General features: G+C 36.7%; 1 protein-coding gene and 1 long non-coding RNA gene across 4 annotated transcripts in view; both read right to left on the bottom strand.

Moving 5' to 3' along the window:
* Positions 1-26,684, bottom strand: part of ZEB2 (zinc finger E-box binding homeobox 2) — a 131,217-nt gene that overhangs the window by 83,643 nt on the left and 20,890 nt on the right. The window lies entirely within an intron of this gene.
* LOC107512941 overlaps positions 1-26,684 on the bottom strand; it is a 78,086-nt gene that overhangs the window by 38,314 nt on the left and 13,088 nt on the right. Inside the window, exon 1 of the long non-coding RNA XR_001597443.2 lies at positions 1-26,684. This exon is cut by the window's left edge and continues 29,639 nt beyond it; it is cut by the window's right edge and continues 13,088 nt beyond it. This is a non-coding gene — a long non-coding RNA (uncharacterized LOC107512941).

The following is a 26,684-nucleotide window of genomic DNA, read 5'->3' as shown; positions in this document are numbered from 1 at the left end:
TAATGAAAAAGAAAACTAATTTGAGGGGGAATGCTATATGTTTCCTGGAGAGTTAGCTGTATAAGAGTATTAACCCAAAAGAGTATCTGGTCATGTTTTCTTCATCGACATCATCATCATTAATCATCCTCAAAAAGTATCATTTAAGTCTTCATCATCACCTGGTTTGATACCAGACATGTTCAACTAACTTTGTCCTTGATTTCTAAGACATAAACTACTCTTGGGACCAGACTAAAGCAGCTTGATTGTGTTGCCATAAAAATTCACATGAAAGATAAAAGAGCACACATTGTGAGGGCAATGAAAGGGGTATGACTGGGTCGATGTCCTTTGAGACATAACAATAACAGCAGCAACACCACCATTTAAATGGTGCTTACTATGTGCCGGCAGTGTTCTTACATAAATTCTCTCTCTCTTTTTTTTTTTTAACAATAATGTATTTTACAGATGAGGAAACTGAGGCTCAGGGATGTTAGGTAACTTGCCCAATGTCATAGGTAGAACTAAACGTTTCGAACCTGGACATGCTCTCAACACCGTACTTTGCTACATCAGAAGGGAGGGAAGGAAAGACTGGACTAATGAAAGATACAAAGTGTCAGGATTTGTCATGTACAGGTGCATATCAGTAATTTGTATAGCAATGAAAAGTTCCTGAAGCCATGAGAGAATGATTGGATAATGAACAGATAGGCTTACTTTGTAAAATAAAGAAACAAGATTGGAACAATTAGGAGGTAGTTGGCTGAAGAGGCAAGACATAGAAAGGGAGCATTAGAACACAGTCCAGAGAGCAGTCAGCAGTCTCAGTGGAGCCCAAAGACAATGATGGACTGGTTAAAGATACAGACAGAAAAAAGAAAGTTTACAAGTACTGTTAAATGAAGCTGGGGCTTGATTTGTTCCTGTGAAGGGAGAGAGGCAAGAAGCCTGCAAATTCCCAGTGGGCTAAGGCCAAAGACTAAACTAAGACCACAATTATGAGAATGAAAAGGAAGAGGGTGGATTCAGGAAATGTTGACCAAAAAAAAAAAAAAAAAAAGTGGCAACAGTTGGTAACAGACTGGATGTGGGGAGTGAGAAAGACAGCGGTGAGATGAAAATAACTCTGGGGTTCCCAGTTGGGAGGTCCACGATAGGGTGGTATTTCTCACTACAATGGAAAACTGAGCAGATAGAGATGTTGAGTAGCTTTTGTCATGTGATTTCATTTGGCAATGCCAACTTCAGTAAGTTTTAAGATTTCCTGTGGGTAGAGCACTACGTGGTCCTAAAGCATGGCTGGTGTCACCGGTGAATACCTTGACCCATTTACCTTGGTCTAGTAGCTGGAATATCAAGAGAGGATGTCAGGAGTGTAGAGAGCTGATGGAGGGGAGGCATGGATGCTGGATTGCTACAGAACAGAATGTGCACATGAGGAACAGAATGTGCACGTGAGGAATGAGGAGAAGTGAAGGATCGTTACAGAGGTGTGAGGAAACTGAACGTTATTACTTTTAGTGTGGAGCAGAGTTAAATGGCTTAAGAAAATACTTCAAAGTCATGGCCAACACCTCATACTCTGGCTTTATCTGCTCTAGGAATAACAGCACAAAAATTCATGGCTTAAACTCAGAGGAATAAAGTTACATTTAATAAAATCAGGATGCATATATATAAAGTGGTATAGCATCAATCTTTCACTTTTTGGGGTCAAATATTTCTCTAATGACTCATCCAGTTTTCCCAAGTACTATCTGAGGAGAGTAAAGTTTATCCATAAAATATCCATTTTTTTTTTTTTTTTTTAAATCTCCCAATGCTTCCTCCCAGGTTTGCCACTATTTACAACATGCAACCTTGTGAATAGCCTTGCCTGGGCAGCTGTGAGCGGTGACTCTCCTTAAGGCAGAGCACTGGGAAAGGAGGGTATTATTTCAGCTGGGAGAGGAGCAGAGCCCCGGGATGAGACTGATTGATTCAGACCAGATGGGTGGCCACACATAGGTGTGACAAAAATAGAAACACATTGCAGACATTCCAGGCACTGTCCTCCCTTGGCCAGGAGGTGGGTCGCCTGTGCTGCTCCCTTATCTACCTCCTAATGTGCTCTCCAATCAAAGAATGTTAATGATATGAACTCTGCTCCTTCATGTTAGCAGCCTGGTCACATGGTATCAGACTTGCAGTTCCATTTAAAAAGTAACATGACCACTGTCCAGTTTTCCTAATGAATAAAGCCAAAACAAAGCATTTCATCTAATGCCTAAATATGTCATTATTTTCATTTCTTCTTCCACATGAAAACTAGCATGCCAGAAACTATCTCTGCTACCTCTCAGGAAAGAAGAGTATATTTATAAATGACACCAGTATTGATTAGAATTCAATGCATAGGGCCTAAAAGAGTACCATACAGTGACTGAGGATTCTAACCCAGTTACTGGCACAATAACCGTAAGTTTCCTGAGCCCAAGAACTATATTACAAAAAGGTCACACCTTACATTAGATAACTGTAACTATTTCTTTTGAGTCACCACTCGATGTTCAAAATTTCTCTTAAACTGCTTTGGTTCTCATTTCAACAAATTAGTGGATTTTTGAATTTATAAAATAAGTTAGGGTTTATTATCTTGACAATATTGGGAAAAAGAAATGCAACATTCTTTTATTACAGAAATTACTTTCTTACTTGTAAAGAAACTCGACAAGCATGGGAAATTTTCTATCATTCAAAACCGAAGTGTCGAAATTATGCACAAATTTGAATATTTATCAAAATTAAAGGAAACTCCCAAAGCTTTTCGTAAAATAATATAAAACCTAGAGAAATGGTGAGCATTCAATAACAGCCCAGCGGCATTTAAACAAGTATGGGAGAGGCTTTGTCATAGTAAGAGAAAGGTTTTCTCACCCTTTACCTCAAATGTCCTGCCCTGTTTTGTCCCAGCATGAAGTTTGAGTTTATACATTCTCACAGAGGCCTGAAACTATTACCTACTTGTTATAAACCTTCTCAGATTTCACTGCTGTGGGTTAATCTGTAAGTTCTGATTGACATCCCTGGCTGTCTCTCACACTCCCTATGAAGTTCACATGCACCTACTACCTGAAATGCAAGGCAGACAATTGTTTTCACTTTGACTTCTATTTGCAACTAAAAATGTAATTCCTCAGATATAATTTTGAACCAATTACATATGGAGGGATTATTTTACTTTAAAAGTATATGTATTGGATCATTTTTCTTTCCACAAATTGCTGCCCATTGTTGTCATGAAACCCTATGAAATTAAGATTCTATGGAAGACTTTTCTCATAAAAAGTATTTATTCATTTGTGTGTGTGTGTTATAACAATTCCTAGAAGTAGTGATAGACAGCTCTTGAATTCACTCTGCCAATAGGCTTCCTCCTTAAAAAAAAAAAAGTTATTCCTGTGCAGGTGGAGATTAACATATAAAAAATGCTTTTAATTTTGTCCACTCTTGGACTTGCAGATCTGTTAAATCCACACATCTGACTGCAGTCGAGGTCAACTTATCTCTACTTTACCACCCCAATAGTTTTAAATAGTCCATGGGTTGTTAGTTATTTCTAAGCCGTTCATTTAACTCTCTTTTCAAAACAAAGCCAGTAAAATACAAAGACACCAAACTGCCAGTTCAGTTTCTGAATATCTAAAATAAAAATGATTGTGTCCACGAATCTGTGAAAATGACTTCCTTCTGACATAAGGAAATAAAACAGCCAGTGCAATCCGCCCCTTGACAGCTACGACGTGAGGATCCCTGTGGTTCTTTCAATGTGGAACTCAGTTTACGCACTGCTTCTCTGTAGTAATATTTTATATTGACTATTTTTTTCTGTTGTTCATCTTTTTTTCTCTTGAGATCTAGCTTGCTTAATTTTGCAGTTCTCAGTTGTGCCATTTGGTTTATGCAAACAGCAGCTCCAAAGGCTTCACAGAATTAAGTGAATCGAAATGCCCCAAAGTTGGTGAAGCTGTGGATCTACTATGGCTTCACGTGTCACTCAATGAAAGGATTCCTAAAGGGCCATACCCATCGTGAAGTGGGCCTCAAGGGGTTAACGTGGGCTGACTCTCAAAATAGACTTGCAGCTCAGCACACCTACTCACTTATAAAAAATGAGCAATAAATAGGTGCATGCAAATTCTATTTCTATGAAAGGCCATTTAAGTTAAGGTGGAAAAGCAGAATGCTCATTCTCACCATCCACACTAGAAGATCAAGAACACTGGGCACCTTGCCTTCTTCAAAGGCCCTGAGCTGAGGGTAGCACCTGAAACAACTTTTCCCTACCACCTACAGCCCTGAGACTGGAACCGGAAGAAAGTTCTATGAAAATAAACTAACCTAGTCTTCTCTCAATTAGCTTACTTCTCTATATTTTACTAGTTTTATTGTTTTACTGAGTTCCTGCATGTTCAGCTGTCAAAACTCAGATGATGCACACAAAATGATTTTATATATATCGAAAATAAAAATTCTTCGCTATGTTCGTCAGATATCTTAGTGAATGGACAGACATTGTGGTGGGTTCAATATCTCATGAATTACCTACTTATTTTACACTGTGTTTCCATAATCAAAATTCTCCTGTTTTGAACAGTTAGAGGTGAGTGGACAATAACCGAATGCAACTTTCAAACTTTATCTACTCTAGTTATTTAAAAATGTTCACGAGGCCAATGAAACAAAATTTATGCATTATCTACTAACTGAGGTAAATGTTGTCCTTAATAATAAACCGTCTGGTAGATGTATGAAACCTGTTCACCCTCCTATTGATGTTTTACTGGCCATAAGAGTGAAGGCCATACTCAATTGTAAATTGAACTCTATGAAAATGGGCAGCACCCAAGAAAATGCTAGCACGATTCCAGATAAAATATACTGTTGCGAGGCTGAAAAGTGCATGCAGAGCAAGCTACATTATTAGAATGTTTAAATATTAATTATACCGCTGCGTAGTAAAGATGATCAAGTATGAGTGTCAACTAATTTTCTAAAAGCTGCAACATTTACTTTCATCTAAACTTCCTTTGTTAAACTAAAACTAAAAGCCCAGCAAGTTTAGTCTACTTGAGTATGTTTATTTTTATTGGTTTCTGCATAATTTTTTTCTACCATAAACCAACTTTAACCCCTTTTCTGTAATCTCTGCCAGTATAACTCCAATAGCACATCATAAAATTCCTATAATTCTTCAAAGCCACGGAGTTGGAAAGGAAAGGCTTGGGCATTTTGTAACAAACGCCAGCTACAAGCTTCAGCCAATTATATTTAACTCTTACAAAGCATTTTTGTGCCTGTGGATAAACTTATAGATTTATGCTGTGTGGTCATTTTCATTTCCATTCTTTAGTTGCTTTTGAGTTTGAAGCCAGTCCCATTTCGTGAAGAATATCGTGGTAGAGGCAGACCCTAGCTTTAATAGCTGAGGCGTCTAGGCTGACAGATGGGGAGACAGATGTACAGAGCCATGTAAAATCAGAGACTTCTTACCTTATGCGAAAACCTTTGCTGATGGAGATGAGGTGGCCTGAAATTGGACATTTAAATGAACTCTGGTGGCGGAAGAGTTAAGCAGAATTACTGTCACTTTCCCCCTCGTTTCTTTTCCTAGCATCTACTGCTCTCTTAGATTCTAAAACAGTTCCTGCTAATCAGGCAGGAGAATCACTCTGAGATTCTTAAGAAGAGACAAAGGAAGAGCATGTGTGTGGAGAGAGACGCTCGGGTTTCATCCCGTCACCCATGGATGCCCAGCCAGGGTTTCCCACCTGAGACAGATTGCGACGCATGTTCGGCTCACTCATGCACAAGAAGCAATACACAAGTTCAGTGTAAAGCCACTTTAAAAGCTCATCGGGTGCATACTTTACTTGTACAAAATACCTTATTCATGACAGAGCAGTGAGGGCCTAGGTAATTACTTGAATCAAGGTGGCCTCAAAAGTGTTTAAATCTACAAGGACACTTAGAGCATGAATAATGCAAAATAATTTGCATCTAAATTTTTTAAGTGTTCTTTATTCAAAAACTAAAATGCGGTTCCGATTAAAGTTTGATGAGTGAAAGCTGAGCACTTCGTACCCACTGTGAAACATCTCCTATATGTGGAAATCATTTTAGACAGTGGTGAAAGGACAAAGAATTTTTTTTGTTTTGTTTTGTTTTTTTTTAATTTAAGTTGTGATTAAGTCGTCCTTCTTTTAAGCCTAACTTTCTTCAGGTTTTGTGATGGCTACCAAGGTAACTCCTGAGCTTGCTTATTTATCAGATACAAGTCTAAATTTCAATCTAGCCCCTTAGGAAACACAATGAAAACACTTATTTTCTCAAACCAAGTAATTTGCCAAACAAAATAACATTTGCATTCAAAGCTAATGTGATGTAACTTTCTTTCTTCTTCTCTCACCTAAATTTTTTATTCAAAATTATTCTTCTTTTGGAATCACTAGATACAAAATACCTCTATTCTCACAAAAACTTAGAATACCCATTTTATTCCCTCGTCATTATATTTATACTGCTGGATAAATATACATTATTTCATATGCCACTGGCAAATGTTCAGTGAGAAGCCAAGCAGTGTCAATATGTTAACCCACACTTTTTTAGGGAAACAAGATGGAAAAGCTGAAAATCAACCAACAACCCAAAGGCAAGTTTGTTACAATAACATATCAAAATGTTTATTGTTACCTTAAAATAGCTTTTGTTCATCTAATTTTCTAAAGTAGAACATTTTGAAGATTATTTCAAAGGAGTGTTATAGTAAGGTTTAATTACATTTTCAATTTATAAATATTTTTGTCAGCAGTTTAAAAAAAGGGTGTAAATAATAATATGAAAATAACTTTGTTTGTTGTTGTTAAATTTCTACAATCTACTGTCACTTGGGCTGCATAACCTGTCCCGGAACTTCACAATGTTTGCATTTTATTCATTTTGTGAACATTTGAGAAACTACAATTCAAGAAACTTCTATCGTTTCTTGGATTCTTTTGCTGTGTGGTAGGGAACTCTCCTGGCCCTCTTTTCTACCTGAGATAAAAATAAAGTTCAGTTTGAAATAGGCCTTTCTTGTCTCGTTCACAGGCATCCTTCATGGCTGCGTGGATTTAGACAGCTAAAATGCTGGTAAGAAAAGGCAGTGTAAGTCCTACCAGGCTAGCAGTAGACCTGACCTTCCAAGTGAATTTTCGAGGTAGGCCACTCTGCAGTCCTCAGCACCTAAATTTTAAAGGCCCTTGCAAAGGGAAATTATTTTCCTGCTATAGCCCTTATAAAGTATAAAGACTTCCAATTTATTGTATGCTCCAAAGCAGGCTTCTGCTTTATTGGAATTTTAGACGAGTGTGTTTGCCACGCTCTCGGTGAGTGGGTATGCCCCCCCCTTTTTTTTTTTGAACAATGAAAACATTTTTAAACTCATTGAACAAAGATTTCCCCAGCAACAGACCCCCTGCTCAGCAGGTCACCTATCTTTGCGACAGTTTTTCTTTTCCCACGCTAACCCCAGGGCTCATTTGCATAAGGTCTCTGTTGTGACAATTAGTTTCAGGTGAGCTGATTTCTATGCAGCTAGCCCAAGACGATGCACAAGCCCTGGGCCTCCCTGATCCTGGTCCTAATTGCGACTGACTGGCACCAGACACAATCATCCTCTTGATTCAGCAAATTGTCCTGCTAGTAGCTTGTTGTGACCCCACAAAGCACAAATCATATCATGTCAGTCCAGCCTAGTAAACAACGAATAAAATACAATCTGAATGAACATAATAATGTCTTTTCCATATTTTAGGCACATTTGACTAAATGAATGCAAATGAAAGCAAAGGTCTTTAATTTTTGTTGTTGTTGTTGGAAATGGTATTGTGGTTCCCCATAAAAACTTTTTTTAAAAATGGGGCTGCCCCCATATTTAAATTCCATGGCTCTATAACCCTATCACCTGGGAGAAAGTCCCCAGGTAAAATAACTGACTGCTTTCAAATTTCTCTTAGCTTTGCTGTTGTGGAAATAAGTAATATGCTCTTTCATCATCTCTGAAGCTACAGGGGACATCAATATGCACATCAGCAGAGTTCCCAGTAGTCCCTACTAGATAAGAAAGCATTCGGAGCCAATGAAATTTCACATCTCTGCATAACAACCCAAGTTAAGGAAGAACTTTTCTTGATTCTAGGAAGCAATTAGGGGGGGTGGGGGAAGAATGAATGTCTTAGCATTAAGAAAATGTTTAAGGACAAAAATTGTTCTTGAAATATTGCCCTCCCTCCACCTCTGCCTGTAATTCTGACCTTAACTGTATTATGCTACACATCTTACACATTCCTTCTGCCCTGATAGTCAGGAATTCTGTCTCCCATCCTGTCTTCTAACTTAGCCACCGACCTGTCATCTCTATTTTTACTGTATGTTAAAGTTAAAAAATAAAAATAAAAAACCCACACACACAAGTTAAGTAAATGTTCCAAAAATCATTTGGCTATTTTTCCTACTCCTGTGAAATAGATCTTGTCATTCCCATGGCATCACTTTACTTTTCTTCAGGTGTTTGTATATAAGCATTTGTTTTCATGATATGAAAGATGTGTCCTTTCCTATCTTGTCTAGAACTAAAAAAAGTTTTTCAGACACTTAGCTACTTTTGAGAATTTTGTATTTTATTTCAAACTGGTTTCTAACAAATATAGGACTACTCGTTGGTACTCTAACACACTAATTTTGTTTTTCTTTTCAGGCACATATCTTTGAGGTGAAGATCTTGGAAAGGGTCAGGGATTATGGAGAGAAACAAAGGAAAGAAGAGAAAGAAAGAGGAAAGAAGGAAAAAGAGATTAGATCAAATTTAGTATTGAAGAGAATTGCTTAAGTTCTTATGAAAAGATTTTTGCATTTATATAAGCAGAGGAATTGTCTATTTACCTTTAGATAAACTAATCCTCTACATGGCCCTTACTTCCTGGGTCCCTGGTTACATAGCCTACTCTTGCAGGGCTCATACTGCACAGGGCTCAAGTACATGGTCCAGGGTGTGACTGGAAGGTCATTGTGCTAATTTCCTCCTTTTCCTTATGCCTATTATGATTTTTAACCCCATTTTTACAGTGACATAGAAATTGTATTGCCAAAGGCTTTACATAAATTCAGTTAAAGAGAGATAACAGAAATAGTCTGGGGAGAGGAAGATTCTAAATTCTAGAGCGCCATGGAGTGCACTTCCAGACCATTCAGAGCAAGAAAGTATTCGAGTCCAGATAAATGAGTATATAGTATTAAGATAAAAAACGGTTGAGGGATCTATACAATTCAATTCTAAAACACAATCTAAAAAAACATCTTTGATATGAAAAATCTGTAAGTCAAACTAAAAACTCAAGAGATCTTCAGTATAAGCAATGGAAATTAATATCTAGAGTATGTTTCACCATAAATGTTTGAACATAATTCTCATTTCATGTGAATTATGAATTTATTGGAAGAATAGTTTCAAAAAATGATTTGACTTCTAGCCTCATTCTCACACTCCACTGCAGTGCTTGGATCCTTCAGATAGAGACATAACCATCAGGATTACCTCACCTTTTGGGAAACTTGAAAAAGTAAAAAAAGAAAAAAAAAAAGTCACTCTTATATTCCTCATTCCTACTTTTTTTTTAGTTCCATGGCTTCGATTCACTCTTTTCTCTTTTCCCCATTTCCCACCTTCTCCTTGTTCACCTTATCTTTTTGCAGAGTTTATCCTCATCCTCTGTCAACTTGGGGGCTCAGTCTGCTCCTGGCACAGCTTGAGGTTTCTTCCTTCCTTTTCTTTCTTCCATTTTTTTTTTTAAGTTTCTTCATAAATGGCTTCCTTTTCTACATCTCTGCATTTGCTATGGTCCCAGCCATGTCTTTCCTGACTCATTTCCTTTTCCACCTCCATCTACCATGGGTTCTCACCTCATTCTACTTTCCACACATGCCTCTTTCCCTTTAATATAATTTCCCTTCCTACCTCTTAAAATTTAAAAATTTCTTTTACTAATTTGTTTTTTTTTAGTTGAGGCAAAACTGGTATAAAACATTAAATTAGTTTCAGGTGTGCAAGCTAATAACTCAATCTCTGTATATACGATAAATTGATCACCACAATCAGTCTAGTTACCATTTGTCACCATACAATTGACCCCTTCTCCTATTTTATTCAATCCTCAACTCCGTTCTCCTCTGACACCCACCAATTTGTTCCCTGTACCTATGGGTTCTGCTTTGTGTTGTTTATTTATTGTGTTTTTTTTAGATTCCATATATAAGTGAAACCATTCAATATTTATCTTTCTCTGACTTATTTCACTTAGCATAATACCCTAAAAATCCATCCATGCTCTCCCAAATGGCAAGGTTTCCTTCCCTTTTACTGTTGGGTGATATTCTAATAGATGATAGATAGATAGATAGATAGATAGATAGATAGATAGATAGATAGATAGATCTGTGTGTGTGTGTGTGTGTGTGTGTGTGTGTGTGTGTGTGTGTAATCAATCACATCTCCTTTATCCATTCACCCACCAATGAACATTTAGGTTGTTTCGAGTTCTTACTAATTTCTATTCTTTCCTTCTAACCATGTTAATTACCTTGCTTGTAATCCAAATTTGTTGATCCTGTCTTCACAGAGTTTTGTGATTAGAATTTATTTTCCTTTCAGCTTCTGAATTCCTGAAGACATTCCTTTCTACGTTTCCATATTTACCATCCTCCCCTCTCCTCAAGTCTGCTCAGATTTCTGGCCTAGAGATTTTTCTTCCACACTTCCTAACTGTTGCCTCCTCACTAGTATTTCCCATTTCTGTCATTTCTCTGTCCTAAAAGATTTCACTTCTTAAATTACTATGCAGTCTTTTATTTCTCTTTTTATTTTTTTCATCTCTCTACAGTCTTTTTTTCCCAACGGTTCTTTTACTTCTTAACTTTACAGTTAAACTCTCCCCCAATCTTATTTTTCCATAAACTTCTACCTATGTAGTTTTTTAAAAAAAATTTTTGCCCCTTCTCCCTTTCTCTACAGCATTACTTCACTGTAAAACTTTAATCTTAAATTACTCCCTACACTATCCATGAATTGTTTTAATACATGTTAGTACTTCCCTTAATAAAAAGCAGCATTCACTTAAAAATAGCTACTAAAAAAGATTATTCATTCAACTTAGACAACATTGAGGCAATTCTGTTTGTTCATGAGAAAAAAAAAATCATTGTTTGGGTAAGATATCTTTATGTCTCTCTCTCTCTACCCACCTGTCTATCATCTAAGACCCTGGAAACATAGCTATACCATGGAAAGCACTGATGTGAAACCAGAAGCTATAGGTTTGAATCCTGGCTCTTTCATATATTAAGCAAGCAGGCCAATTTTCCAATAGTTATCTATTTTTTCTGAGTCTTAAGACTCCTTGTTTGTGTTAAATACTTTCTCTGTCTATCCCCTAGAATTATTGTGAAGATAAAATGAGTTATTTCTGCCAAAGCACTCTGTACATTATTACACTCTATAACCATTAGTTACAAATGTTATCCTTTGTGTTCAAACTGAACATATCTGGAAATAAGGTTTACAAAAGTATGACTTTCTAAATCAATATAATTTCTTTAATTTCGAAGACCAAATACTTTTTAGGCCAACATTATTCACTTGAAATTATATGAACAGAAAAAGTTAATGAACCCAATATTCAAATAGAAAACTGGAGATGTTAGTTTAGTGGGAGGAGCGAAAATATGCTATGTCAACTGAAGGGGCCTATACTACTTGCTTTGGGTTTTAAATAATTTTGTGATAATTTATATAATACTTACATAGTTTGCTGGGTAGATAATAGTCAGAAGCCAAACCTTACCTGCGACTACCTTAAGGTCACCTTTTCTGAGCTACCCTGCCTCCTATCATCAGATTTCAAAGTAAGTGTATGTTCCAATTGAGGCTGATATATTTAACCTAAAATATTTCCAGCCTTTATGTGATGTTTATTGCATAGACTGATACTTTAGTATTCTGCTGTATATGTAGAAACCACCAAGGATTCAGCATCTTTTGTACAGAGAAGCAAATCAGATTTGGAACTATAGAACTACAAGTGGGAAGGAGCCTTGAAAAGGATTGGGGTCACACACTCAACTGTCTACACATACCAAGCAGGTGAGGAAGGTCAGCTGATCCTTCTAACAGAGATTCAGTGTAATTTCCTCATGGTCTTTCCATGCAGCCATGTGGGCCAGAGATATGAGATCTTCTGAGTTCTCCAGAGAAGCTGGAAATCTAAATTTTTGAGTGAAACTGCTTAAATTTTAAATATTAGCAACAAGTTCGAATGTATTTAAAATGCTTTGTAAGCCAAATCGAACACATCTACCAGCTACCAGTTTGCAACCTCTGTCCATTCCTTACATTTTACAACCAAGGACACGAGGGCCAGAGAGGTTAAGGGATGTGCAATAGCTATGATGAGATTTGATGGCAGGGCCGGGAGGGCCAGGGGTCCAAGTTTCCCGAACCGAGTCTAGCACTCTTCTCATTATACCAGATTGTGATTCCAGAACTCCAGAGATCAATCAGCTTGCTGAAATGAAAACTAGTGAAGACATGTGGCTTCATCTGGAATGGCTCTTCTGCACTTTGCTCACCCCAAATGCTTCCTGATTGCCACTGCTACCACCTGTGAAGTTAAATGTGGTGAAGGCAGATGTTGACAAGGGGGTCAAGAGCACAGGCCTTTTCATTCCTTTCCGGAAGTTTTCCTGTCTTTCACAGACTCTCTACCACTGACTTCCTACTCACTACCCTCTCTACCATTCCAACATAGGCTTACCCTTGGAATGGGACTACAGTGGGAACTCACTGAATGCCAGGCTAATGTCAATACCAGGTGAAACATTTTCTGAGCTTTCTGCCCAGAATGGGAATTATGAAGACACCTCACCTAAAAAAGCAACTGCCCAATCTTTCTAAAAGACATATAAGCAGTAGAACCAGAGTCTTGAGTTCAGAACATGTGGCTCCATAGTTCAATTACTCACCACATAGGCACACTGAATTTTCTAAATCTAGCCCATTTCACTCTCGGCATACACAACAACTGTAACCTTACACTTCAGAATAGAGCATCAGTTAGCCTAAAAATAAGATATCATCTCACACTGGACACTGGGAGAAAACTATCAACAACAACAAAAGAATTACCATTCAAAACAGCATCCTGCCCCTGATTTGGAGTCAAAAGACTAGGGTCCAAAGCCTGCTTCTGCCAGCTCTGTTTCATTATCCACCCAACAAGGGAAACCGATGGTGAGAATAGTTGAATTCTCGGTTTTCTTCCAAGTTCTAAAAACACATGAATATTCTCTACGGAAAATATTTCAAAATTTTAAATATCAATGTCAGATTATGCAATAATTTTAAAATAGAAAAAATGTACAGATAAGTGATAATTTATATTATCATTTAATTCCAAATATGTGATAATTGGAGTGGGTCATTTCCAGAACCGGAAAATCTAGTGCTAGGGTCCTTTTTTACTGAAAAAAAAAAAAAAAAAAGGACTATATAAATATGCATCCTCACTTACTTATGCCAATATTTGGATGAACTGGAAAAAATTAAATACTTAGGGAACTAATCAGTTGGGGTATTCTTTTATGATATAAACTTTCAAGAAACCATAAAATCAATTAAAGCTGCCTTCTCTCTTCATTTCCTTTTCTTCTTAGCTTAAGAAAGTAAGAGGAATCAATAAGTTAAACCCTCTCCCAAAAGAGGAAAAAATTATTTTGAGTCAGTGCTATTTATCAAATCCTGTGTTTTTTAGCCTTTAATTCATCTTACACTCCACCGACATATATATTTATGATGTAAGTGACACTCCAGATAAACCTAGAAATCTGATTGTGAAATTTGAAGTACCCCACCTGAGTTGAAGAAACTTTTAAAGTTAGCTCATTTGGCTCAAAAGGACTCTTGAAAAACAACAACAACAATCACAACACAAATACAAACAATTTAAAAAAATTTTTTTCTCGAAGATTCCTTTATCATCTTTTTTATCTCTCCTCTCACTAAACCTTTCATAATGATAACAAAAAAATGTCACTTTTTACTTTTTTTGGTCTACATTAAAGTAAGTATTTCATAAGCATAAAGAAAATATCAAATAAAATACTAAAATATTTTTGAAAGAAAGACTATAACATGTTTTTCTCTATTGCATTTTTATAAAATGAGAATGGCCACTGGAGTGGAACTTGGCAATTAATTTATCAGCTCCTTATTTCCATATGTATTCTCCTTAAAACTAAAACTACCTTGATCATGGCTTTGATTACAAATCCTAAAAACAATTATGGAAATGATCTTTAATATAATAATATATTTTACTGAATGTCTCAGCTTTTTCATTCCAACAACTGAAACAGAGACAATTCTTTGCATGTTGAAATGTGTAATTATCGTGTATCCAAAAGGGAGGGTGTAATTTTCACATCTGATTACAAGAGGAGGGTGTAAGTGAAGCTGCCAGGGTAAACTTACACTTGTTTACAAAGAGCAATACCTTTGATATTAAAAACTCAAAACACGAAAAACACTGAGAAAAATCAAGATTAACATGCACAAAACTAAACACAAATCAAAGTATTTTTCTTGGCCCCACTACAAAAATAAAGTCAGTTCTGAACTTGCATTAGTTGACTTATTTCTGAAAATATTGATTCAAAAATTATTTTACAGGTTTGTTGTTGACTATACAATTAAAAGTTAGGAAGCTCGAGCACGAGATTTAATTTAAAAGGAAACTTCAAATTCCTATCATGCTTACAAACCTAAGTGGTCAGTTTAAATTAAAGATGATTTTCATCTCAACAGAACACATTTTCCTAAATACAATCATTGCTTGCAAGATATGAATTTTTGATGCTTTTATCTCCCTGCTTTTTTTAATCTTCTGATTTACCTTTGATAAGATTAACTTCAGCTCATGTGAACTTATATTTTGGACATGTAGGAAGAGATAGTATCAAAGAAAGCCAGAGCTCTGATGGTAGCTATCACTTAGCAAGAAGATTAAAGACATATAAGATCACACAACAGGTAGGAAAAAGAGACTGCCTTAACAGACAATACATATTAAAAACAACTTTGTAAGCAAATATTAAGATTTGTAAGTAACTGTGGTAGATTTTTGAAAAGCTTAAAATATTAAGCATATTTAATATTCCCATTGTATCTCATAAAACTGGCAAGAAACGGAAATAAAAAGAAAGAAAAAACAGAAACTTAAGAAATCAATTTAGGAATAGAGGACAAACTTTTTCATGCTAAAAGGAATCCGCTAAAATATTCTGTTATCTGTTTAGCTTTACAATTATATAGAAAGCAATGAATTTGTTAGAAAGCTATTAAGTTATATTAGGTTTTCGAATGTAATAGTAATGGCAAGGCTGATTTTTGGTATAGTTTAGAAAATAGGGTGTTTTATTTTGATAATGTGCCAAATCAAACTTGACAAGAAAGAAGTGTGAAAACGAATATGAGCTATCAAACGGTTAAGAATTAAGAATATTTACAATTAAATAAAAAAGTTATACTATTAAAAAGGAACTAGACTCTTCATTCCTCAATCAACATTGTCTAAAGCATTTCGTGATAGTAAGAGCCTAACTTTTATAAGATCTTAGCTTTAAAAAAAGATCTTCTCTTTTTTTCTCTTTATATAAAATTTCACTGAATCTTAAACATTCTGCAAAAAACCTGACATAAACCTCCTTCCTCTTGTACTTCATTTGGTGCCTACGACCCTGCCTGAATGCATATATGGTGGGAGATGACTTGGGTGTGTCTGGACGGAGAAGTTTGGAGGGGAAATGCAGTTTCTAGGTAGTTTTAAGGCTCACCCCCACAGCACATTCATGTCCACAGCATACCAATCAATGCTTAGTGCACGGCACATTTTTCACTGTGTTGTTAGAGTACATTTGCTTATATTTTGCACAATTTTAATTTAACCATATTGATCAAACTGAACACTCAATATAACCCTAGGCACCTTAAGCTTATTAAAATTAGTCAACATGAAGCAAGTAAGCAAGGAAGTAATGGCAACTGTTTGGAGATTTAAATACAGGGGAACCCACTTAAATAAATACCTGTTAATGAAATAAATCTATTAAATGAATTTATTTTCTCTGAATCAAATCAAAATACATAGAGTAATACTCAAGGGAACCTTTAAATGAATACTACTTAAATGAATAGGCATCTTAAATGGACATGCTTCTCTTGAAAGGCAAATAGTATTTTCATGTTCTTTAAGGTTAATTAAAGCAAAAACTTCACTTTGACTTTTTTTGGGGGACATCTTGTCATTCTTCGGAATTAAGCAGGAAAAAGTCTCTTAAATAACACTATTTAAATAATATTAATGTTATTTTTCTTAAGAGTAATTGCCCGTGTGTGTGTGTGTGTGGGCGGGGGGGGGGGGTGGTTAGGCACCAGGCCTATACAGGACAAACCCTTGAAACAACTATTTCCATTTGTCCAGTAACTGACCTACGGCAAGTTAAAACAAAAATATTTAAAATTTTTATTTTAAATCCTATCTCACAGAGAAGTGAACTGGCTACTTTTAACACATAATTTATTTGCCTCTTTGGGAAGTTCTATTATTTCTTCGGCGTGGCTGAGAGGCATGATTAAAAGAATCAACTCCTTTTCTCTAATGATGATTTGTAATAAGAGGCTTGTTGGCACATTTGGGGTGTTCAAAATAATGTTTTTAAAAGACAGAAATGTTTTTTTGTGGTTAAAAAAAACCATAACATGTAATCTACCCTATCAACAAATGTTTCAGTGTGCAGTAAGTATTGTTCACTACATGTGCGTCGTTCTCCTGACAACTCTAGGACTTACGCAAATGCTTTTTAACAGAAACTTTACGTTCGGCCACATCTTTAACTGATCAGATCTCTCCTTTTCTCAGAAGGGTTGACCTACAGTGCTATGTTATTATAATAAAAGCAAAAATGCAACACACATTGAAATCTTAAAGTAGTAATCCCTTTTTAAAATACAGTGGGCACACAATCCGCTGAGATGTTTCTCAGGCCCCCTTTATCTAGTGTTGCCTTTAGAGGGCCTTGTTTATTCATTTTTTTCCCCTGGCCTAATAAAAGATATTAGCTCTTTTCCCTAAGCAAAAACACTCCTATCATGAATCAGGCAACTAGTGGGAGACTGCTGGCCAGGCTTCACCCCACTAAAATTCTAATCTATACTTTGTCTTTTAGAATTAAGGAGAAAATGCATATCAGCAGAATCTCCTCTCTACTTTATTTCATTTATAAATTACGAGAATGATGCTATTATATATTATTAATTTCTGCTGTTCTCCAACTCTGCTGCGGCAGTGAGCTGCGGATGTTGGAACGGTGTAATTATGTTCTAGTAGGGTAGCCATCCGTTTCCTTTCAAAAATTTACAGGATTCTTAATCACACTGCTCATTTGGGTGCGCAGCAGCGAGGATGGCGAAACACAAACAGGGCACGTTCGTTTACATAGGAACACCTGCTTAGCATGATAGCAGATGTCAGTCCGTAAGCAGAACACAAAAGGAAAAAATATCAACAACAGCAAACTCATACCATTTTGATTTGGTGCGGGGAAATCTTTTCAGGAGTGATGGCAACAGTGGACATTCCATCTAAAACACCAGCAGAGTCTCTGAAATTTTCAAGTGTTGTTTGCGGTTAACATGCTGTCAAAAAGAAAGGGCATTTGTGCTCCTGTGTTCTGGTATTGACTCTAATTCTCTTTAGTATTTGGGGGAATTACTAAAACCACCCTGCCTCAGTTTCCTGAGCAGTAAGCAGATAGGGGGTTAGATATTCTGAATAAAAACTTAGTTCCCCAAAGGTGATCATCGTTGGAAGCAATGTCATGGTAAGAGCTTGGCTCACATCAGACTCAGTTCAGAATCTTACTGTTGTCACTTAGCAGTTGCGTGGCATCGGTCAAGTTATTTAACCTCGCTCGACCACAGTTTCCTGATTTGTAATGTCTATTGAGAAAATTGAATGAGATAATGTATACAAAGTACCTGCTAATAGTGAGGATATATTAAACAGCTGTATTATTATTATTATTATTATTATTATTATTATTACTACCATCATCACTATCATTTTATTTTGATCCTTGCAGAACCTTTTCTACTTAACACATTATTTATTAAAAGTCTGAAATGACAACTAACTGAAATCTCTTGCAGAGATCATCATAAAAGTGATATATTTGATGTGCAAAGTTCTGTAAGATTATTATAATGATACCTACAATTGTTATTTTATAGTTAGAAAGATTGTCATGGTTTCCACTACATTTTCTGGGATTTATATCTGAACCATAAAAAAGGTTTTCTGGGCTGTACTCTGCCTGAAAAAGAGCCTCAATGAAAAAGAAGTGCTTTGTAGAACTTTGACACAATAAAATGAGGCTATGGAAAGGAAAAACTCAGAAGTTTATAGCCTTCATGTGCCCACCCCGCCCTTACAAATTTTGCACCAGTATTTTAAGGACTTTTCAGACTACTCTGGTGTTTTCCCTTCTTGCCTTTCCCCCAAAATGGTTAAAATTCAAAATGGAAAACTGCTATCACACATGGGCAATGACTAATTTTCCTAAGGAATTTTAGTATTCGGAATGTGTCTGCTTGTGCAGGCCTGTGCGTTAAAGGCTCCCTGAGTATGCATTGACTTGATACCCAATAATGGCTGCTAAGGAGCCGTTATGTAGTGCCGTGTCAATGATCCGTGCATTGAGGACTCCCTGAGTACGCATTGACACGACGGACCGGAACGGCTCAGAAGAAGCTGTTATGGTCTATCATGCCAATGATGTGCAGATATTGGCAGGGCCTCTGGCCCCTCCATGGAAATTATAGAGTCTCTGAAGAAACTGGTGTGGGCGCCATGTGGGCGCCATCAGTGAGCTAACAGCAGCACCATTTTCCCTTCTCTTTGGGTTTACTTCAAAAGAGACGGATCGGAAAAGTTGTCCAGTAACTTTAGTGGTCCCGTGTTACATGGCCAAAGCATAAATAAGAGTTAAAAATATTCTTGTCATTTAGTATTTCGTTCCTTCTCAGAGGAAAAACGAAACAAAACAAAACAAAACAAAAAAACTCATACTGTTGATATTAAAAAGAGGGGCAAAAGTTAAGGTAATTTTTTTTCATGTTTTTAAAAGTTTTTGATTACAAATATCTCTTGTCTGCTTTACAATTTCATGTTACACATGTATATGGTACTGGGAAGACTTTTTGTTGTTGTGGTGGTGATTTTCTGAGATTAAAACATTTAATCCATGCAAAGAAAAATACCTTTTTATATGTTCTCAGCAGTTGAATAGGTACTCAAAACTCAGCATATAGGCAATGGTTCAAAAAACCTTGGGAAGAGAAGTGCAAGTTCAAGAATAAAGTTTGGATTCACACATGCTTTACCAACTTAAGGCAGTAATTAATTCACTTATGGTATTTACATGCCCCTCTTCAGATACTTATGGAGAACATGGGAATTTTAAATTCACAATTCAGTGCAAAATTTAAAATGATCTTCATTAGAATTTGAAGCTATACTCTAAACTGCTTTATATACTACCAACAGGGAGTCTCATTATGTAGTACTATATTTGGACTACCTTCTTTACATTTTGTAGCTGTAGATTTTGAATGTATTTCTGGTAAGCTTGAGAAGAATCAAACCAAGTGTTTTAATCTGCTCTATTAACTAACCAATTCACATACTTATATGGCAAACGTATAAAGTCAAGAGACCTTAATGCATCTTCTTTTCTGATATCTTCAAAGAATCATGGAAGAAGAGAAATCTGAGATACCCAAGAACAGAATGACAGGGAAGCCTTTCAGAAACACCAAACTGGTTCACTAAAAAAGAATGGTGGGAACAAAGAAACAGTCAGATTAGGCAGAAAATAAGGTTTTGATTTTAAGTACAGAAGACACTTCAGCATGCTCATTTTCTTAAGTAGAAAATAGTCCAGTTCTCATAAGGAAATTTGGAACCGGGGTAAAATATACACTGGTGTGTATATTAAATGATGATTGACTGAAAGAAGGAGGAAGAGGGTACTCCCTAAATGCCAACCCAATGTAAATACTCCGTAAACACTGACAATTCAAGGGAGGGAGGGGTGGTAACATTACATCCCTACCAAGTACTTGAAACTTTATCTATTACCAGTATGCTTTCACAACAACCCTGTTACACAGACATTACGAAGGATGAAGATACAGTTGGTTAGAACTTGCTCCTGGTTATATAGATGGTACCAAATAGAAACCAGACTTGATCTGGATATCCAAAGCCTAAGCTCTCTTGAGCACCCACATTGCCTCTCTGTCTGCCTCCCAGGTCTTAAAGGTGTCATTGAGGAAGATAGAAAGCCAGTTTATTTAAATATGAACTTAAAAAAAAAAAAAGAAAAAAACCCCAAGTATTCAAAATGGCATAGCTGTCACTAAGTGGAGTTCACGAAGGTATTGTTAATAGGGCAGTGGGGAGTCTAACAAAAGTTAACAAAAGCTTTTTTTTTTTTTTAGATATTATAATATACACTAAATCTTTAATGCACCTGCCATATTCATTTTCAGAAGACAGCTGAGTAGGATGGATCTGTCTTCCTATTGAGCATGGCCTCACTTCAACAAAATGATTTTTGTGTTCCATGCACTGAACTAGTCACTGGTGACAGTGAGCTGGACAAGACCATCTTCAAGGCATTTACACATTTGTGGGGAGACAAACGGGATTCAGATATTTTAAGTGTCGTGAAAATGGCCAGCTCAGAACACGTTCCTTAACAAATTGTTTATAGAGGGTGTTGTTCCTGTAACAAATTGTTTTTAGAAGGGGTTGTTCCTATAAGGAAAGTTACCATGTCTACTTCCTGGAAAGACAGAGGTATAAGACCATGCCAAGCACGGTGACTATTTCTTTTTCTTTTTTGTTTTTTAACACTCCCTAAAGTATTGAAAAGGAATAAATACCTCAGCTGAAGGTTATCGTCTCCTCTTCTCAAGAAGGTTTCAGCAGAGCCCAGAAACCGAAGCACCTCTATCATAGAATTCCTGGAAGCCTGATTAGTCATGCCTTGAAATAGTTATAATCAGAATTTATTGAGTATCTTGTAGGCTCTTGGTGCTGCCCTTAGAATTTTGTTCACCACTCCCAATTTTCCTGAAAGTATTGGTTCCCATTTTAAGCACTATGAACTGAAGCTCAGGGAGGTTAAGAAACACATTCAGGGTCACATGGAAAGTAAGTGGCAGAATCAGAATTTGGACACAGATTTGTTTGTATCTGAAAGCTGCATATTTATTTTTTCATAGTATTGAATTCCTTAGTCTCTAAGGAGAGAGGAGAACTAGGCTCCATTCATTATAAGTGAATGAATCTAAGGATGTTCTTGGAGCGTAAGTCTGGGGACTGAAGATGTGAACATGAAATAGCAGCTCACTAGCTGACAGCACACAGTAGGGCACGTGAAAGGAAGTACTGCTTCATCCACAAGTGGACCACATAATTGCTTCTAAATTTCATCCTTAGTTGTGGAAGCTCTTTGGGACCTTTAAAAAAATATCTTGAATTCGCATCCCATGCACGTCTCTTATGGCTGTTGTCCAAATCCTATTATCTGGGAACTTAATTTAAAATAGCTTGGTCTTTTTGAATTGTCAAAAACTCTAATAAAATAGGAATAGTTCACACTTGCACAGACCAAATTCTGTGGGACATCCAAAGCTTAGCTCTTAAATTATGTTCTTAGATCAGTGAAGAGGTAAAATCTAGACTTTGTTGAAAAGCACAATGTAGATATGAATTCTAATGAATCCTTGACTGTGTGCAGCCTATGTGAGAGTTACTATTCTGCTTATTACCTGTATCTATTAATAGACATTAATTGTAATAATAAGTCAGACATTTTATCAAACGGTTAGGCCGAAAACTCAGAACATGCTAAATTATTGTGTTTTTTTGACAATGTAAATTAATTCCTGAAAAGGTAGAAATCTCTAAGTTCATTTCCTTGAATTCCAATCCCTTTAGAAAAGGTAGACAATGTAGGAATATGCAGCTGCAATTTTTTTTTTTTTAAAGGCTACTGTTCCTTTAATGCCCAGCTGGTTCTGAGATGTAATAAAATTGACATATTGATTCCTTTGAATTTACAAATGCCTGTTTCATAAACTCCATCTCCAAAGCCTAGGCATCTTTAGAGCACTGTCATTTTTTTTCTCCAAATGGATCAATTATGTGCCCACGTAATCCTGTTACCTGTGAAATCCATGCATACTTCTCCCATTTGCTGCAGCTCCCAGGCGGACAAACTTGCATTATGTACGCATAAACAAACAGCGCATTTTCCTGATATTAGAGATTGTTTTCAAAGTGAAAGGCAATCTCTTGGGCCCTTTACTCAAAAAGAAAAAAAAGAGAGAGAGAAAGAAAGAGAAAAAGAAAAACTGTGCCTGCTCAAGCAAGCTCGGTATACACACATATATGCATAAACACATGTGTGTGTAAATATATATATATGTATGTATGTATATATATATTTATATTTATTATTTATTGTTCCTAAAAATTCATTTAAATCACATGATTTTGTTATGTTCAGTTCTTTAATTCATCCAAGGAAGTAAATTTCTTTTAGTTAAACTACTTCATGAAGGTTTATCACATTTTTTATTGCTGTCTTATCCTTTGTTGATAATTAGTTATTTTAGGGCAAACCATCCCCAAGATACCTTGAAACAATTGAGAAATGAAAACCCAAAGTGAATCAGGTTGTAAAGTTTGAAGTTGCTTTGCAAAAAGAAAAGTCCTCAATATTTTTCCTCAAATAGTAGCACTTGACACTCACCGACTCTGCATCTTCTTGAAACACACACAGAGTCCTTTATAGAAACAACCGTAGAAAACACAAAGATTCTGCTCTACTACATTAGCAGAGAAACGCCTCAGTGAACTAGAAGGTCTTTCCCATGTCTTAAATCTGTAACAGCAAATTGTCTTCCCACACAAGCATTTACATGTTCACGTGTGGACACCCTCACCAGTACGAAATGCATAAAGAAGGCTCATGTGTGAATATATGCACAGACTGTGCCTACAGAATTCCTGCAAATAGCCAACAAGCAAACATGCTTTTGTCTATGTGTGAACTCTCTGTGTGAGCAAAGTATTGTGCATGTTCTGCACAGAGATATGAATTCTTGCTTCATTCTTTCAGCCTGTGCTGTATCTGATTTTCCTCACTTCACTGGGCACCCAGCAGTCCAGCTACACTGCACTTGCACTATACAATTTGTCTCTAAGAGATTCCCCAAATCACAAAACATCTTGTCTGCTGTCCAATGTGCTCCCCATATGCAGAAAAGATGGTCTGAAAAATTGGGTTGTGCTTGGAGCCCTGTGGCCTGGCCCACCGCTGCCATTGTGCGGGAATGGTTTTAAAGATAAATGGCTGCATGTTAACCAGATTTGACATGCTGTACAAAGGCAGGCACCTTTGGTCCCATGACACAGCCAAACAGAAAACACAACAAGCAAGCCTGGCAAAGATGTCCAACATGAATAAAAGCACAACGATTTGTCACATAGTTGTTACAAAATGTTAGCAGCTTTAGGGTTTGCCATGGGATGGCAGAGATAAGGCAGTGTGGAGAATTCGGAAGTTCGAGGATTGGCGAGTCTCAGGCAATGGAAGAGTTAATTCAGGAAAGGGGGGAAATAGTCATCGCAAAGGGGCTGTTTTCATTTGCTTCCTCATAAGGCCGAAGAAGGCCTTAATGTCATGAATTAAATCAGCAAGGCCAGAGTTCCAGGTTTACTAAATTCCACTGTTTTGAAGGGCTGTCTATTAACCATCTCATTCCAAACTCCCAAAGAGGTAACACATTCTAATATCAGTTTCTTGAGGATCAAGTATCATTTTTCATTTTCTTTTTCAAAGTGACATAGTAATGAATGAAAGAAAGAATTTTGAGGATGAAAAATCCTTATTTCCCATTTTGTCTCACTGTTCACCCAGAGACAAGGGAAATCAGACTGACTCACTTTAACTCTTTTTCAGATGCAGGGTTTCCTTTTCCAAATGTCCTTCCAGAATTACTTATAATTATGGAAATTCCACAATTCCAGGGACATTTAACTAAAAACTTTCTTCTTGACTCCGGGCTCATACCCTTTCTAAGCCTTTGTTTCCTCATCTGCAAAACATGTATTAAAATAATAGCATCTTTTTGATAGAATTGTTGTCAGGGCAGCATCAGATGACAGAGACAAAATTCTCAGCACAGGTCCCAGCACATTATAAGTACTCAATAAATGTTAGATAACATTAGCTTTCCTACAGTCACCAGAAACATTTCACTGAAACACCAATATGATTATGTCATTCTTCTTTAAAAAGGGTTCAAAAGCTCATCATCACCTATTTACTGGATGAGAACCAGAAATATGGCATAGGAGATTCTCCTGCTCCCAGGCCACTTTTGCACACTCAGTTTAAGCTCATCCCTTTGCATGTGTCCCATATGCAGACATCTTAATTGGCTGACAATACCTCAGCTCTTCTCCCTTCCTCTCCTCCAATGCCTGTACCTGCCTTCCTCTCAGCCCAGGAGGTCCTTCTCTTACTCCACTGGTAAAATCCGAGTCATGTGACTATGCTCTCCTTAAAAGCCACCTCCCCCAGGAAGTCTGCCCACATGCTTTCTCCCAGATCAAGTTACACCACCTTTTGCACTCTCTACTCACAGGGTACAAAGTTTTTACAGCACTCATCGCACTTTTGTCATTTCTTCAACCGCTCCCCCACTTTCCCCTAGAACAGCAAACTCCTCAGTAGCCCAGGCTCTATCATTCATTCTTTGATCAGCAGCCTCAAGTATAGTACCTGCATATAGTAGATGCTCAATTAATGCAGAATAGCTAAACACTGCAATTTTCTGAGAAAGTACCAGAAGTCTATAAAGAACCTGGTAGCATACTTTTCAATTATTTTTGCAACAAGAGAAAAAAAATGTTTTTCTTATAACGCAAAAGCTCAGATCACTCATGGGGAATGAAGGTGGAAAAAGAAAATACGCATTTTACTTCCATGAACCTGACATCAGCTTCAAAATAGTAATAGCAGAATAAATCAAGTAAGCTCACGTGGCAACTTTAAAAAGAAAAAAGACTTAAAATATCATATTGTTGGCCAATCTAATACTGGTATAGTCACATAGTTTAGACCTTTTCTGAGGATCCCAATGACGCTTTAAGAATATAGAGAAGATACTTGGGAGAGGGAGCTTGTGAAAAAGACTGTCACTATCAATGGTTTGATACAACACAGGTGAAATCTCCCAAGTAAAGGACCTGACATTGCCCTGCTAGCTTACAGAGAGAACTACGAACTGCATGTAAAGTGTTAAGAGATTTCTACTGCAAGTTTTTTGAGGGTTAGAGCCTGGAACTCTATTGACATCTGTGATTCTCTAACCTTTGTGACCCCTTGTAAACCCAGAACCAGCACAGCCTGGAGTGCCACGTAATACCTCCCCCATCCCACCACTCTCCTGAAATTTGAGCCAAGCCCCAAGTGGCTGCAGATCTTATACCCACGGGTCCTGAAGGGAGTCCAGGAAACCATTCTTTGATGAAGTAAGTACTCTCCCTTACTGAAGGTGAACTGATTGCTGGAAGATGAAATCGTCCTAATCACAGTTGGTGGGGGGCAGGAGCTGGTGAAAGGAGTGGGATCATGAAGTTAACTGGTGACCTTTCAGTTTCCTCCATTTATAGGTCTCATTTTATTTCTACTTGTAATATTAAATGGGAAACAGATTGAAATACAGGAGAAAAGATGGCATGTCACTTGGAACAACCAGCCAAGTTGTCACTTCGAAACTGCACAGCTCATCTGTATCCCAAAAGTGACAAGGAAGGGTCATGAGGAAAGGCCTAATACCAGGCCTCAATTGAGAGGATGGTAAGATAGTGTCAGGGAAACAGTCTGCTCCTTATTTTTCATCTCTCTTCCCAAAATGTCAGGGTTTCCCGAAGACTGTCTTCAGAATGAAATCACTGATTTCTGCCTCAAATAGCAAAGAACCATGCAGAATATTTTATGTGAGACTGATTATTAGATCAATCTGTAACAGTTAACTGACCATATTCTTAGGATGAATGTTATATAAAGAGATCATTTTGCAGAATGCTTAAAAAGTCTCAAGAAGTCTTTTACTCCAGTGCCAGCCAGATACTCAAATCCCATATTTTCCTCAATTAAATATTAAAATGCTTAAAATTTATATTATTCAAATGGTCAGTATAAGCCCATAAAAGTTGAATTTATTCCATTAAAACATTTTAAAAGCTCAGTGATTCTATTTTAATAATAAAACAGTATAAATAAAAATAATTTAAAAAATAGTATCCAGACTATAAATTTACTCACGTGCCAATAGAAAGTGTCAAGAGAATGCTTAAAATATATTAAATTAATGGCATAATGTTTTGTTAGAAAGCTGCATCTTTGTTAAAAGGAGAGATTCT

Source organism: Rousettus aegyptiacus, unplaced genomic scaffold (genome assembly GCF_014176215.1).
Source record: "Rousettus aegyptiacus isolate mRouAeg1 unplaced genomic scaffold, mRouAeg1.p scaffold_m13_p_2, whole genome shotgun sequence".
Lineage (NCBI taxonomy): Eukaryota > Metazoa > Chordata > Mammalia > Chiroptera > Pteropodidae > Rousettus > Rousettus aegyptiacus.
The sequence above is the reverse complement of the archived record's forward strand: the minus strand, read 5'-3'. Positions and strand labels throughout refer to the sequence as shown.